The sequence below is a fragment of the Cynocephalus volans genome, chromosome X (assembly GCF_027409185.1).
Source record: "Cynocephalus volans isolate mCynVol1 chromosome X, mCynVol1.pri, whole genome shotgun sequence".
Lineage (NCBI taxonomy): Eukaryota > Metazoa > Chordata > Mammalia > Dermoptera > Cynocephalidae > Cynocephalus > Cynocephalus volans.
In genome coordinates, this window is record NC_084478.1 from 91,446,951 (window position 1) to 91,462,323 (window position 15,373).

The following is a 15,373-nucleotide window of genomic DNA, read 5'->3' on the forward strand; positions in this document are numbered from 1 at the left end:
AGTAATACAGGCAGGGACGCTAACTGCAACAAATTGGAGCTCGAAAACTACCAAGACTAATAATGATTCACATTTCTGTAATGATTGTTTTACATTTTAGAAAGTCTTTTTTCCCTCTCATTTTTTTCTGCCCATGGATCTCACAAGACACTCCTGATATAGGCAGGGTAGATATGATCACTTTTTCCTCAAGGTTCTTTTCTGTCTGCTCTTTTTTGACTTTAACCATATGTCACCTGCTGCATGAAGCTGTCTCTTTTCCTTGTTAGTTAATCATAAACTCTTTAACATTTTCTTTGTATGGTACTAGTCTTAAGTTAATTAACAACATCATTCATGTGTTTTTGATCCTTCTTAAGTAGATTTACAATTCCTGTGGGATAGAAGTTGTGTCATATTTATATCTGAATTTTTGTGTTTTACTAAAGAGGCACTCAATAGATATTTGTTCAGTAATTAATTAACAGTGGACTGTTTTCCTCCAAATGCCCACACTTTACAGCATATGCTAATATAATTCAGTCTGTATGAATAGATAAGGCCTGATCCTGATGAAGTTCTGTCATTTCATCCTTAGGTGCTTAGATGATCTAATCTGTACACATTAATTGCAAGAAGATTTTCTTTATTTTTATATTCTGATAGGTGGCACAATCATTTCGTCTTTTCCAACAAGATCCTACTGGGACATCCTCTGCCAGTGAAGTTCGTTTGTGGATAGAAGGTAAAATGTTCATCTTAGAGTCTTGTCTCTGCATGTCACACTTCATCTTCTTTTACATGCGTAGCTACCCATATTTCACAGAATATTCATACATAAAAACACTTATTTTGCAGTCTTTTGCAGAAGATGCCTCAATATTAAAGGCTTGCACCTGAAGTCTGTAACTTTAAGATCACAACATTATATTTTAATAAACACGTTCTAAGAATAATTTCTTTGTCTTGATTAGTGTCTTTCATGTATGAATATTGGAATTAATGTATTAATTAAATTTTAATTAATATATTAATGTGTGATTTGGACATAATAGAATTAATATGATTATGGGAAGCAACCAAATATTCTAAAATAATGACAGTAGATGAACAGTTAAACACACTAATAGATATTATTTGCATTCTTCTATTGGAAGGAGCCAATGCTGACTGAAGAGAATGGATGATAGAGAGGAATAGGTGCAATGAAAAAAGGAATTAAATGCAATTAACTTAATTAATTTTATTGTTAATTAAAATTATTACATTTGATTAATTCTTAACCGTTGAGAGCAAAGGCTAAGCCTGCCTCCATACTTGCTGGTCACATTAATAGATGCTCAACGAATAATATGTTTACTGATTTAAAAAGCAGGAGAGAGCCAGACTTCTTTTATCAGGTTTCTTTATTAGCATAAAACCAAAGTGTATTTTGGGAAAGATTGGCAGTCCTTAGTATTTTTAAAAGTACTACAGAAGCTCTTCTAAAGATGATTAATTACTACGAAGCTTTGCATTTTGCAGTGTTTCGTTTATGCAGTGATTAGTGAAGATGGTTTTGCATGTTCTGCTGTGTTAAGTAAAATGTATTAGGCACTACATAGATGAAAATAATGGTATTATTACAGAATTATATTATCTTTTTAAAGTTTTAATTCCCCACCTGTAAAACAGCTTCAGTGCTGTTTTTTTTCTCTCATTAAATTGAAGTGGTACAGTTAGCTAGCACATCAGTATATGTGAGAATTTATTATAAATATAACTTCAATTATATCAATAAAATTTTTTAGTGCAGAAGCATTTCAAATGAAAAGGAATTCTGAGTTTTCCTGGTTCACATTTTATTTCTAACTTTTATGATTTTTAATATCAGAGAAGTTAAAAATCCTGAAGCCAACTTCACTCAGTAATTTAGGGAATAAGACCTTAGTTCCTGCTTTTGGATAGAAATTTCAAGTTTTCTTACAAGCTGTTGCTACTTTTCTGTAAGTTATTTCGTTTTGGTTTTCAGACCTTGCATTTGTCCTAATGCGGGAAAAAAATGTCATTCTCCCCTGTGCTCCCATAACATTTCCTTTGTTTCTCAAAGCACTTTCTGCCTATTATTGTATTTGTGTGTGTGTTTATGTCTGTATTTATTCATGAATATTTTGTCATTTCCTTATAAAATTATAAATTCTTTGAAGGTAAGAGGCAATATTTTATTCATCTTTGTCTCTGACAGCACTCATAGTACCGTTCAAAGGGCAGGTGTTTAGTAAATATTTTTATTATTATTATTATTGACAGAAAAATGACTTTAATATTTCCCTTCTCATTTTTTCCTATAAAATTGCCCTTTTGACCAGAAATTTTCAACTTGTCACTCTTAGTTAACTTTTGTTTGGTGACATGGGTATATTTTGCAACAATAATTGTAAAATAAAGTAATTTCAAAATAAAGTAATTTCAAATAAGCAGGCCATCAATTATAGGCCTCTGACCACAATGCTTTTTATTTTCTGACCAAATATAAGATTAAAGACCCTTTCCTTACTAGTATCCTAGCTTTGACTTGATCTTTGATTTATGGTAAGTTACAAAACTATTATAAAGGTGAAAGTTTTCTCTTGCCTGAAGAGAAAACCAAAGATGATTATACCAATTTGATTTACTGAAGAGTTTTCCACAGTAAATTTAGAAGGAAGGAGTCAAAGCAAGCTAGCAATATTTAAGCTGAAAATGCCTTGGGGTTTGCAGGTAGCTGTTTGAAAGAAAGTGAGTGGAAATGCCGGCTACCGATCAAGCTTTATTAAAGGAAAAGAATCTGCCGGCTGCGCTCAAACTGGAGGGCAGCACTAGATGTGGGAGTGAGAGAGCTTATATAGGGTGCCACGGGCTGGCTGATACAATCAAGGAGGGGCATTATGCTAATACAGAAGCTATGTGACCAGGGTGGAGAATTGCACCCTTGCAGCAGCAAAAGGGTTTCTGTTTTGCAGAAGTCATGAGGCTTCTCGTAAAGGGAAGCGGAGAGGGGTTTGGTGCGGGTGGAAGACAAAGCCAGCGGCTATTTTGTGCTTATTGTGTGCACAATGGCACCTGTCACGTCCAAGATTCATCACTGTTATTTTACCATATCCAAGATATTGTAATGCCTGAACAGGTTAGTTTGGTATATAGCACTGACTACTGAAGTTTGGGTGCAGTTTGAGATTCAATATCTACTTTAGAAGTATGCTCTGATATTGAGACTGCCAGTGTTTAGAAAAATCATTAGTTAGTCTTTCATTTGTATTTGTTTTTTCAGTGAAGGACTTTTCTGAATTTTATAGAAAATAGAAAGAGTGATTTAAACCTAACAGGTGGAACATCCTGAATCTATTGAAAGAACAGCCTGAGAATTTGGAGAACTCAGTTCTGAGACTGATGGTAACCACCAAACCCCATTGTGACCTTAGACAAGTCATTTGACCTTTAGGACTCAGGTTTCTTTATTTCTCAAATTGGCAATACTTACATATATGTCTGAAAGGTATATTGTAATAAACAATAAAAAATCAATAATACTGAAATATACTGGCAGTGTTAAAGTATAAAATAAATGAGATGTACTTTATCACAGTTCTACTTATTTTTATCCACTATGTGTTAAATTATTATTATTATGCTTGTGGTATAAAGTTAGGCATAGAAAATTACTCTATCAGCAGCACCAACATATTATTACTCTTTATGGACTTTCTTGAATCTTACAGGTTTGAAAGATTTTTAGCTCTATGTATGTATAGATTTTAGTAACATAAAACCAGGTAGCTGTACCTTAGCTTAGAAAGCAGTTATTAGGGGATAATTTTCATTCAAAAAATATTTGTTGGTCTGGAAATGATGAATTAAATCGGGGAGTGATGGAATTTAGATATACTGTCCTCCCAGGACTCATGGAATTCTCATGAGTTCCACTCATGTTGAATTCTACTCACATGGAATTCTGATCCCCAGTGTGGCAGTTAGAGTCATGGGGGAAAAATGGAGGGGGAGAGAATCCCTCATGAATGGATTTGTGCTCTCCCTAGGTGGGGGAGAAATGAATGAGTTCTCGCTCTATTAGTTCCCTTGAAAGCTGGTTGTTTAAAAGACCCCGGCACCTCCTCTCTCTTGCTCTTGCTTCCTCTCACTAAGTGATCTGCTTGTATCCACTGGCTGCCTGCCACTTTCCACCATGAATAGAAGCAGCCTGAGGCCTGTGCCAGATGCAGCTGTCCCAGAATCATAAGCCAAATAAACTTCTGTTCTTTATAAATTACTCACTCTCAGGTGTTTCTGTTATAGCAACACAAATGGACTAATACAGACAGCTTGCAAAATTAGAAAATTAGGAAAGATCATAATAATGGGCACTTAAAGACCTCTCCTTCTGCTCCTGACATACATTCATATTGTCAAAATCATAGGCTATGCAGGATGTATTTGGTAGGAGAATCATTCTGTTACAGTGATTATGACAATATTGAATTTATAATTCTAGAGGAAATCTGTAAGGGAGGCAGAAGGGCTTGGTCAAAGGGTACAAAGATTTAGTTAGGGAGGAGGAATAAATTTTAGTGGTTTGTTGCACATAATTGTGACTACAGTTAATAACAATGTATTGTATATTTCAAAATTGCTAGAAGAGTAGATTTTAAATGTTCTTACCACAAAAAAATGATTTGTGTGAGATGATGGATGTGTTAATTAGCTTGATTTAATCCTTCCACAATGTAAACATATATCATAACATCACATTTTACTCATAAATACATATATAATTATTATTTTCAATTGAATATAAAATAGAAAGCAACAAAATATAAAAAATAAGTTAAGAATGGTAGGTATCAAAACATCAGGAAAGAGACCAAGTAGTCATTATAGCCTATTCCCTAAGATAATAGTACTAAAAAAAAAACCCCATTTTGGGAGAGGTTGAGTATAAATCACCAGTTATGAAATCTGGGTCTGGGAAGTCCAAAGTCCATCTGGGGGTGGTAACAGTAACTCAGAGGTCTCACATTGCCAGATGGTGGAAGCAGAGACAGCAGAGACACAGACAGACTCTCTTCTTTTAAAACCCTCAGAACCATGCCCCTGACTACCATTTTAAATCAATTCACTACCACAGGGTCCTACAATCTAATCACCTCTTCAAGGCCTCACCTTTCAATTATCATGATAGAATTTCCTACCCTCTTAACAGTCTCAATGGGGGCCAAGTTTCCAATACACAAAACTTGGGGAACACATGATTCAAAGTTCAGTGAGTTTTGGGGGGAAATAATTCAATCCATTACACATAGTTAGCAAAAATTTTCTCCCACTCTGTGGTTGTCGTTTCACTTTTGATTGTTTCCTTTGTGGTGCAGAAGCTTTTGAGTTTGATATAGTCCTATTTGTTTATTTTTTCTTTTGTTGCTTGTACTTTAGGGCTCATGTTCATAAAGTCTATGCTCAGACCTAATTCCTGAAGTATTTCACCTATATTTTCCATTAGTAATTTTATAGTTTCAGGTCTTATACTTAAGTCTTTAATCCATTTTGAGTTAATTTTAGTATGTGGTGAGAGGTGAATGTCTAGTTTCATTCTTCTGCATATGGATATCCAGGTTTCCCAGCACCATTTATTCAAGAGGCAGTCTATTCCCCAATGTATGTTTTTGTTCCCTTTGTCTAATATCAGATGGCTGTAAGCCTGAGGGGTGATTTCTGGATTCTCTGTTCTGCTCCACTAGTCCAAGTGTCTATTTTTATGCCAGTACCATGCTGTTTTGGTTACTATAGCTTTGTAGTATAATTTCAAGTCAGGTAGTGTTATGCCTCTGGTTTTATTTTTTTTGCTCAGGATTGCTTTGGTTATTTGAGGTCTTTTGTTGTTCCATATGAAAGCTAAGATTGTTTTTTCCATTTCTGTGAAGAATGTCATTGGTATTTTGGTGGGGATTGAACTGAATCTGTAGATCGCTTTGGGTAGTACAGACATTTTCACAATGTTAATTCTTCCCATTCAAGAGCATGGAATATCTTTCCATCTTTTTATGTCTTCTTTAATTTCTTTCAGTAGTGGTTTGTAGTTCTCATTGTAGAGATTTTTTACCTCCTTGGTTAAATTGATCCCTAGGTGTTTTATTTTTTTGTGTGACAATTGTAAACGGGCTTACTTTCTTTATTTCTCTGTTAGTTCATTATTTGAGTATATAAATGCAGCTGATTTGGGGGAATTTATTTTGTATCCTGCAATGTTACTGAAGTTATTAACCAGCTCTAGGAGTTTTTTGATAAAGTCTTTGGGTTTTTCTATATACAGTATTATTTTATCTGCAAATAGAGACAGTTTGACTTTATCTTTTCCAATCTGGATTCCTTTATTTCTTTTTTCTTGCCTGATTGCTCTGGCTAGTACCTCCAGTAGTATGTTAAATAGAAGTGGTGAGAGTGGGCATCCTTGTCTTGTTCCTGTTCTTAAGGGAAAAGCCGTCAGTTTTTCCCCATTCAGAATGATACTGGCGGTGGGCTTGTCATAGACGGCTTTTATTGTGTTGAGAAAATTTCCTTCTATACCTAATTTGTTGAGAGTCTTTATCATGAAGGATGTTGAATTTTGTCAAATGCTTTTTCAGCATCTATTGAGATAATCATATGGTCTTTGTCCTTGCGTTTGTTGATGTTATGTACCATATTTATTGACTTTTGTATGTTGAAATATCCTTGTATCCCTGGGATGAATTCCACTTGATCATGGTGTATAATTCTTTTAATGTGTTGCTGTATTCTGATTGCTAATATTTTGTTGAGAAATTTTGCATCTATGTTCATTGAGGATATTGGCCTGTAATTTTCTTTTCATGTTGTGTCTTTATATGTTTTTGGTATCAGAGTTTTGTTGGCCTCATAGAATGAGTTTGGGAGAGCAGCTTCTGTTTCAATTTTTTGTAATAATTTGAGGAGAATTGGTATTAACTCCTCTTTAAAGGTTTGATAGAATTCAGCTGTAAAGCCATCTGGACCTGGTCTTTCCTTTGTTGGAAGATTGCTGACTACCACTTCAATCTCATCACTTGTTTTCGTCTGTTCAGGTTTTCTATCTTTTCTTGGTTCTGTCTGGGTAGTTTGTATGTGTCTAGAAACTTATCCATATCATCCAGATTTTCCTATTTGTGGTCATACAACTTTGTTTATAATAGTCTCTGATGGTTCTTTGTATTTCTTTGATGTCAGTTGTAATGTCGCCCTTTTCATTTCTGATTTTTGTTATTTGGGTCTTCTCTCTCTCTCTCTCTTTTTTTTGTTAACCTAGCTAATGGTTTGTCTATTTTATTTATCTTCTCAAAAAACCAACTTCTTTTTTTTTTTTTTTTGTCGTTTTTTTCGTGACCGGCACTCAGCCAGTGAGTGCACCGGTCAGTCCTATATAGGATCCGAACTCGCGGCGGGAGCGTCGCCACGCTGCCAGCGCAGCACTCTACCAAGTGCGCCACGGGCTCGGCCCAGAAAACCAACTTTTTGTTTCATTTATCTTTTCTATTGTTTTTTGGGTATCTATTTCATTTAGTTCTGTTCTAATCTTAATTATTCCTTTCCATGTACTACCTTTGGGTTTGGATTGTTGTTGTTTCTCAAGTTCTTTAAGGTGTAAAGTTAGGTCATTTATTTAAAGTCTTTCCATTCTTTTGATGTAAGCATTTATTGCAATAAATTTGCTTTTTAGTACTGCTTATGCAGTATCCTATAGGTTTTGGCATGATGTATCTTTATTTTCATTCGTTTCAAGATATTTTTTGACTTCCTGTTTAATTTCTTCTTGGCCACGTAAGTCATTCAGGATCCTATTGTTCAGTTTCCATGTATTTGTATAGTCTCCAGAGTTTTGCTTATTATTAATTTCCAGCTTTAGTCCATTGTGGTCTGAAAAGATACTTGGAATGATTTCAGTAATTTCAAATTTGCTGAGACTAGATTTGTTACCCAATATGTGGTCTATCCTGGAGAATGTTCCATGAGCTGATGAGAAGAAAGTATATTCTTTAGTCATTGGGTGAAATGTTCTGTATATGTCTGCCAGGTTCAGTTGGTCTAAGGTGTCATTTAAATCCTGTGTCTCTTTGTTGATTTCTTGCCTGGAAGATCTGTCCCATACTAGGAGAGGAATGTTCAGGTCACCCAATTAATGTATTAGGGCTTATTTCTTTCTTTAGGCCTAAGAGTGTTTGCTTTATATATCTGATTGCTCCAGAATTGGGTGCATATATATTTATGATTGTTATGTCTTCTAGTTGGATAGATCCTTTTATCATTATATAGTGGCCTTCTTTGTCTCTTCTTATGTTTTCTTGGTTTAAAGTCTATTTTGTCTGATGTAAGAATAGCTACTGCTGCTAGTTTTTGGTTTCCATTTCATGATATATCTCTTTCCATCCCTTCAGTTTTAGTCTCTGTGTGTCTGTACAAGTGAGGTAGGTCTCTTGGAGGCAGCATATACTTGGGTCTACCTTTTTAATCCAATCAGTCTGTCTGTGTCTTTTTGAATGGGGAGTTTAATCCATTCACATTGAAAGTAGTTATTGACAGGTATTGTTTAATTCCTGTCATTTAATTACTTTTTGTTTAGATTTAAATGTCTTTTGATCATTACCTCTTTTATTTCTCTTCAATGTTGGTTGGAAATTTAAGGTGGCATGACTCAGCTTCTTTCTCTTTCTCACTGGCATTTTTGTTTTAATGGTGGGTTTTGGTCTTCCTTGTGTATTTGTGATCATGGTTATCATTATTCAGATTCCAGATGAAGGACTCCCTTCAGAACTTCTGGTCGTGTGGTGGTGAACTCCCACAACTTTTGTTTCTCTGGGAAAGATACTATTTCTCTCGTTTCTGATGGAGGGCTTGCTGGGTAGAGAATTTTTGGCTGGCAAATTTTTGTTTTAATATTTTGAATATTATCATTCCACTTTCTTCTGACCTGCAAGGTTTCAGTTGAGAAGTCTGCTATTAGTCTGATAGGGCCTCTCCTATAGGTGACTTGATGCATTTCTCCTGCTGCTTTTAGAATTCTATCCTCTTCTTTGATCTTTGCAAGTTTAACTATAGTGTGTCTTGTGGAGGATCTTTTTGGATTGAATCTGTTTGGGGAGCTTTTAGCTTCCTGGATCTGAAGGTCTGTATTTCTCCTTACACCTGGGAAGTTTTCTGTTACTATTCCTTGAATAGGTTTTCAATACCTTTTCCTTTCTCCTCCTCTTCTGGAATACCCACAATTAAGATGTTAGAATGATTGAGGTTGTCTGCTATTTCTCTTAGATTTTCCTCATTATTTTAAATTCTTTTTTCCTTTTTTTTGTCTGTCTGGGTTAATTTGAAAAGTCCATCTTCCAGATCTGAAATTCTTTCTTCTGCTTGCTATACTCTCTGTTTTTTTTTTTATTATTATTTCATTGAGTGTATCTTTCATTTCTATGAGTTCTACTACACTCTTTTTTAAGCATTAATCTCTTTGTAAATTTCCTCCTTCATTTTTTGAATACTTTTTTCATATTTCCTTGTTTTCTCTAATTGGGTCCTCTTTTATTTCCTCGAGTTTTCTTAAGACCATTGCTTAGAATTCTTTTTCAGACATTTCAAGGATTCCCTGTTCCATGCAGTCTGAAATTTGAGCATTACTGTGTTCCTTCAGTGGTGTTATATCTTCTTGTTTATTTGTAGTTCTAGTATTTTTTCATTGACGTTTAGTCATTTGGTAGAGGTTTTGCTTCTTCTGTTACTCTGAGGTTGGCTATGAGAGTAAATATTTCTTCCTCTATCTGCAGGCTTTATTGGTGACTCTTCTTATATCAATGTAGTCAAGTGAGCAGTAGGTTACGTGTAGCATGGCCCTGGGTGCTACTGTGTTGGTGAATGGTCCTTGCATGACAGTACGTGTCACAGTGGCTATATTCCACCTCCTTAGGTCCTGTTCTAGGATCTGTGGCTGTAGAATGAGCCCCCAGCACCTCACGGGTCTCGGCTCACCTCTGCGGGGCATACTGTGGCTGCTGGTGCTTCTCTCTGGGTCCAGCGTGGGAGGTGCCGCGGGTACTGCACAGGTCTTGGCTCACCTTGTTGGGGCCTGTTGGGGCTGCTAGCACTTCCCTCTTGGTCCAAACAGGGAGGTGCCACCAGCGCCACAGGGGTCTCACCTCACTTTGGTGGGGCATGCTGCGGCTGCTGGTGATTCCCTCCAGGTTGAAGGGGGGAGGGGCTGTCAGTGCCACATGGGTCTTGGCTCCCTTCATTGGAGCCTGCCGTGGCTGCTGGCTCTTCCCTCTGCATCCAAGGGGAAGGGCTGCAAAGCCCTTTGTTATTTAAAGAACAAACCCAGAGATCCCTCTAGTTAATACTAGTTATAAGCCCTTAATCCAATTTATAATAAATTTTGTCACTAGTATAGAATTAAAAAAGCACCCATGTACTATTACAATATGTGAAGTGTGAGGATCTTTTTAAGAATATATTATTTTTAAAAATCCATATTTTAAAGTAATATAAAAGAGTTCTATTGCTAGTCTAGCACATTTTCATGAGAGGACATAGTCATCACCTTCCCTAGCAAAAGAGTGGGAAGACAAAATAGACCTTTTCTCTACCAAACTGATTGTTCTGGGTCTTCCTCGGAACATCAAGTGGCAAGACCTGTAAGGAATGACAACTTTTATTACCCTTACTGAGGAATGGCTTATATGACTATTATTGTACAGTGTTAAGCATATTTATTACCTGAAGTCTACAAGGCTCAGTGCCACAGTGAATGATTCAGGTGACCCAGCAATGTACATATGAAGCTTTATTTGATGCATTTCCTCTGGGGAGAAAAAATGTCACCTTGATTGGAGTGCTCCTTCCTTGAAGTTATTCTAGACTTCTTAGTATCAATTTCCTCTACTTAGGCCAGTTTTGTCAATAGAATTGAAGGTAAATACTTTCATGGATGGAAGGCTCAAATGTTATATCAGTGTTTCAGCCTATTGTGAATGATCATGATCCTTAATGTTTCTTTTTTCAGCTTTACTGAGTTGTAATTGACTAATAAAGATTGTATATATTCAAGATGTGCGATGTGATGATTTGATATATTGTGATATTATTACCACAGTCAAATTAATTAACACATCCATCACCACACTTAGTGATCATTTGTGTGTGTGTGTGTGTGTGTGTGTTTGTGTCAAAAAATTAAAAATAGATCTACCTTGTGATCCAGTGACCTCACTTCTGGGTATACATCCGAAGAAAATGAAGTCAGTGTGTAGAAGCGATATCTGCACCCTGTGTTCATTGCAGCATTATTCATAATAGCCAAAGTATGAAAACAACCTAAGTGTCCTTGACAAATGAATGGATGAAGAAAATGTCACACACATGTACTGGAATATTATTGGGCCACAAATAGAAGGAAATCCTGCCATTTGTGACAACATAGAAGAATCTGGAAGACATTATGCTAAGTGAAATAAACCAGGCACAGAAAGACAAATACTGAATGATTTCTCTTATGTGCAGAATCTAAAAAAAGTTGAACTCATAGAAGCAGAGAGTACAAAGGTGGTTGCCAGGGGCTGGGGTGGGGGGGAAATGGGGAGAAGTTGGTCAAAGGGTACAAATTTTTAGTTATAAGATGAATAAGTTCAGGGAATCTATACATAGCATGGTGACTATAGTTAATAATACTGTATTGTTTACTTAAGGCTTCTTTAATGGTCTTTTTTGACTAATTTTAAAAATCTTCTGAAGTATTGGTAAACTTGTATTATTGTCTCCATTTTGCAGATGAGGACACAGACTCAGTGAGGTTGAGTATTTAGCTTAACATCCCACTCACACTGATAGTATGTGGCAGTGCTGGGTTAAGCTGCTCTTTTGACTCTATTCAGGGTCTTCTCTATTGCATGGCTTTAGCTAAATTCTTCTAACATATCGGCAAAATCATCAATAAAACACATGGCTAGAGATCTCTAAGATTCCTTTGACACTTTATACCTACATTATAATTTAAGTGTTAAGAGAGCTTCATTAAAGCTCGAGGAAATTCTTGTTTACTGTTAGCATGAATTATCGGAACACCAGCCCATTTAGAGACTTACCTTTGAATGTATTTGTGGAAGGATGTAAGATAAGTTAGCTGAACTAATTATATTATGACATATTCCCATATAGTACCTTATTTGAAAATGATTACTTACAATTGTATTAGCATATATTTATAGTTAGGACTTTATATCATTTTAATTGATGGTTATATTAATTTTGGATATGTTAAAAATTTACTATTTATGTTAGAAAATTTCAGTAGATTATCAGATGAAAATTATCCATCTTAGGGGCTTGATGACTTCCTCTGGATACTTGCAAGTTTACTTTTTACCCCCTCTATTCCCCTTCCCATCCCTACCTCTACTTTCTATCATTTCTTGTTCCAATATTAGCTAGGGTTCTAGTTCTTGACTTTCTGTATCCTATACACATATAGTTATAGCAAATATAATTGAAGCACTAGACACTTGATATTTTATATATTGAGGTTATATTTGGTTACCAGTCCAACTAGACTACCTTTGGGGTTTCAAGGCTATCGTGATGGAATTAGTTTTCATAAATTGTATTCATCTACTTTTCCTAAACTGTTACAAAGTCCCTTGGCCCTCTCTAAGATAATAAGAAAACCCAACTCAAAATTGAGATTTATTTTACAAAGTTTATAGAAAAAATCCCTAACATGTTTTCCTTCTGTAGGGCAGGATATAGTGGAATATCATTATGATGAGCCAACATTTTGTAATAAAGTCCGGTCTATATAAAGAAAAACATAAAGAGCAGATCAGTTTTCTGAGTATAGCCATTTCAACTGGGTAGGAAGAAACCAATGTGTTTTCATTTACACTGTTTATTGCTTTACTTACTAAGAGTAAAGATTAACCAACCTTTAAATATTTGGCAACCCAGTACATCCCCCTAAAATACCACTTAGATTGCTATTTATAGATAGACTGAACCAGATTCACCAAAGCTAGTTGTATACTTTCAGATTGTAAGTTGCATCCTAGGGGAACTGCCTTAGCTTTCAGAGTTCCAGATGCTATTACTGGGTATGCTGATAAAATTGTTTTATTTAACAGTCTATGTTATAGGTGTCAGTGATCTATGATATTGCATAGAAGATAACTTCTTAACCTTTTAAGGGTCACAAATCCTAACCCCTTTGAGAATTTGATAACTATAGACTCTCTTTTTTTAAAATGTACGTATGCACTCTGTTTTGCATATAATGATCATCAGAAGGTTTATACACCAAAGATGCCAGATCAGGGAAATTTTTAAATCTGTGATGAGCAGCTTTTTTGCCCGTTTTTTGCTGTAACTTTTCCCATACTTCTAAGCCTACTGGTCAGATTTAGAGCAACTAAGCATTCTCTTCTAAATCGGGAGTTATAGTTGTATGGCATGCATATGGCTAAGAAAGCATGGAAGTATGAAGTCTAGGAACAGATTCCCACCACAAAGAACAACCATTCCCCCTACTGGTTGTCACAGTTACCATGAGGTTAAGCACAACATATAGTTATATATCTGCAATATTTTGATAGTGGTAGTATCTAACACTGTTTGAAATAATTTACCAAGTATTTTTATTGTTTCCATCAATTCCGTTTTGGCTGTTTGAGGGCTTTTTGATTTTAACTTGAATGGTTGATGGGAAAGTGGTCATATTTATAGTAATTCCTATCAGTCTTTTTTATAGCTTTCTTCCATAGCAGATCTTCTTAGGTTGATCAAAGACTGCAGTTGTTCAATAGAAAGATTAGGAGGTTTCTGTACTTTCCCACCCCCTGCCGTGCCCTCGACAATCCTGAGCTTCTGAATTTATTGACAAAACTGAAGGATGATCTTCATTTTTTTTTCCCTAGTAATGGGCTGTTTATAAAAGGACAGAATATCTTAATACTAGATTTTTATTTATTTTTTTTTTTAAATTTTATTTTGTCGATATACATTGTAGCTGATTATTGCTTCCCATCACCAAAACCTCCCTCCCTTCTCCCTCCCCCCCTCCCCCCCGACAATGTCCTTTCTGTTTGCTTGTTGTATCAACTTCAAATAATTGTGGTTGTTATATCTTCTTCCCCCCCCCCCCCCGGTTTGTGTGTGTGTGTGTATGTGTGTGTGTGAATTTATATATTAATTTTTAGCTCCCTCCAATAAGTGAGAACATGTGGTATTTCTCTTTCTGTGCCTGACTTGTTTCACTTAATATAATTCTCTCAAGGTCCATCCATGTTGTTTAATACTAGATTTTTAAATTGAATAGTGAACCCTTAATAAAATGAATCATACTTATTTAAATCCAATTTTTATATTTATTTTGAGTCCAATTTTTTTTCCTGAATCATGAAAGAAACCAGAGTTATTTATTTATTTATTTTTAAACAGACTTTATTTTTAAAGGCAGTTCTAGGTTCACTGCAAAACTGAGTGGAAAGTACAAAGAGGTACTACATACCCCTTGTTCCACACACTCACAGATTTTTCCACTGTCAACCAGAGTGGTACATTTGCTACAATTGATGGACCAACATTGACATATCATCAAGCAAAGCACATAGTTTACATAAGGGTTCATTCTTGGTGTTGAATATTCTGTGTGTTCTGACAAACGTGTAATGAGTGACAAGTATCTACCATTATAGTATTAGAAAGAATAGTTTCACTGCCCTGAAAATCCTCTCTGCTCTGCCTATTCATCCCTTGCTCTGTTTTTAATTTCAAATGCCACTGTTTATTGCTGGTTTATAGAAAAATGATCGACTTTTGTTTAGTAACTTTTGTATAGTAACTTGTTATAATTGCTTATTAGTTCCAGGAGTTTTTTTTTTTTTTTTTCTTTTTTTTGCAGCTCTACATAGATGATCATGTCATCTCTGAACAAAGACAGTTTTATTTCGTCTTTCCAAATCTGTATACCTTTTATTTCCTTTTCTTCTCTTATTGCATTAGTTAGGACTTCCAGTACAGTGGTGAAAAGGGTAGGTGAAAGGGAACATCCTTGACATGTTCCTGACCTCAGTGGAAAGCTTCAGTTTTCTCACTATTAAGTATGATGTTAGCTGTAGGATTTTTGTAGATGTTCTCAAATTGAGGATGTTCTCCTCTATTCCCAGTTTTCTGAGAGTATTTACATGAATGGGTGTTAGATTTTGTCAAATGCTTTTTCTGAATCTGTTCATATGATCATGTGATTTTTCTTCTTCAATTACAAATGCCACCTCTGACAAGAGCACTAAAATCATGATTTTCAGTGAGGCATCAAGGACGGCTTATATCCGATATGAGTCATAGTGTGTATTGATTTTTTGAAAGT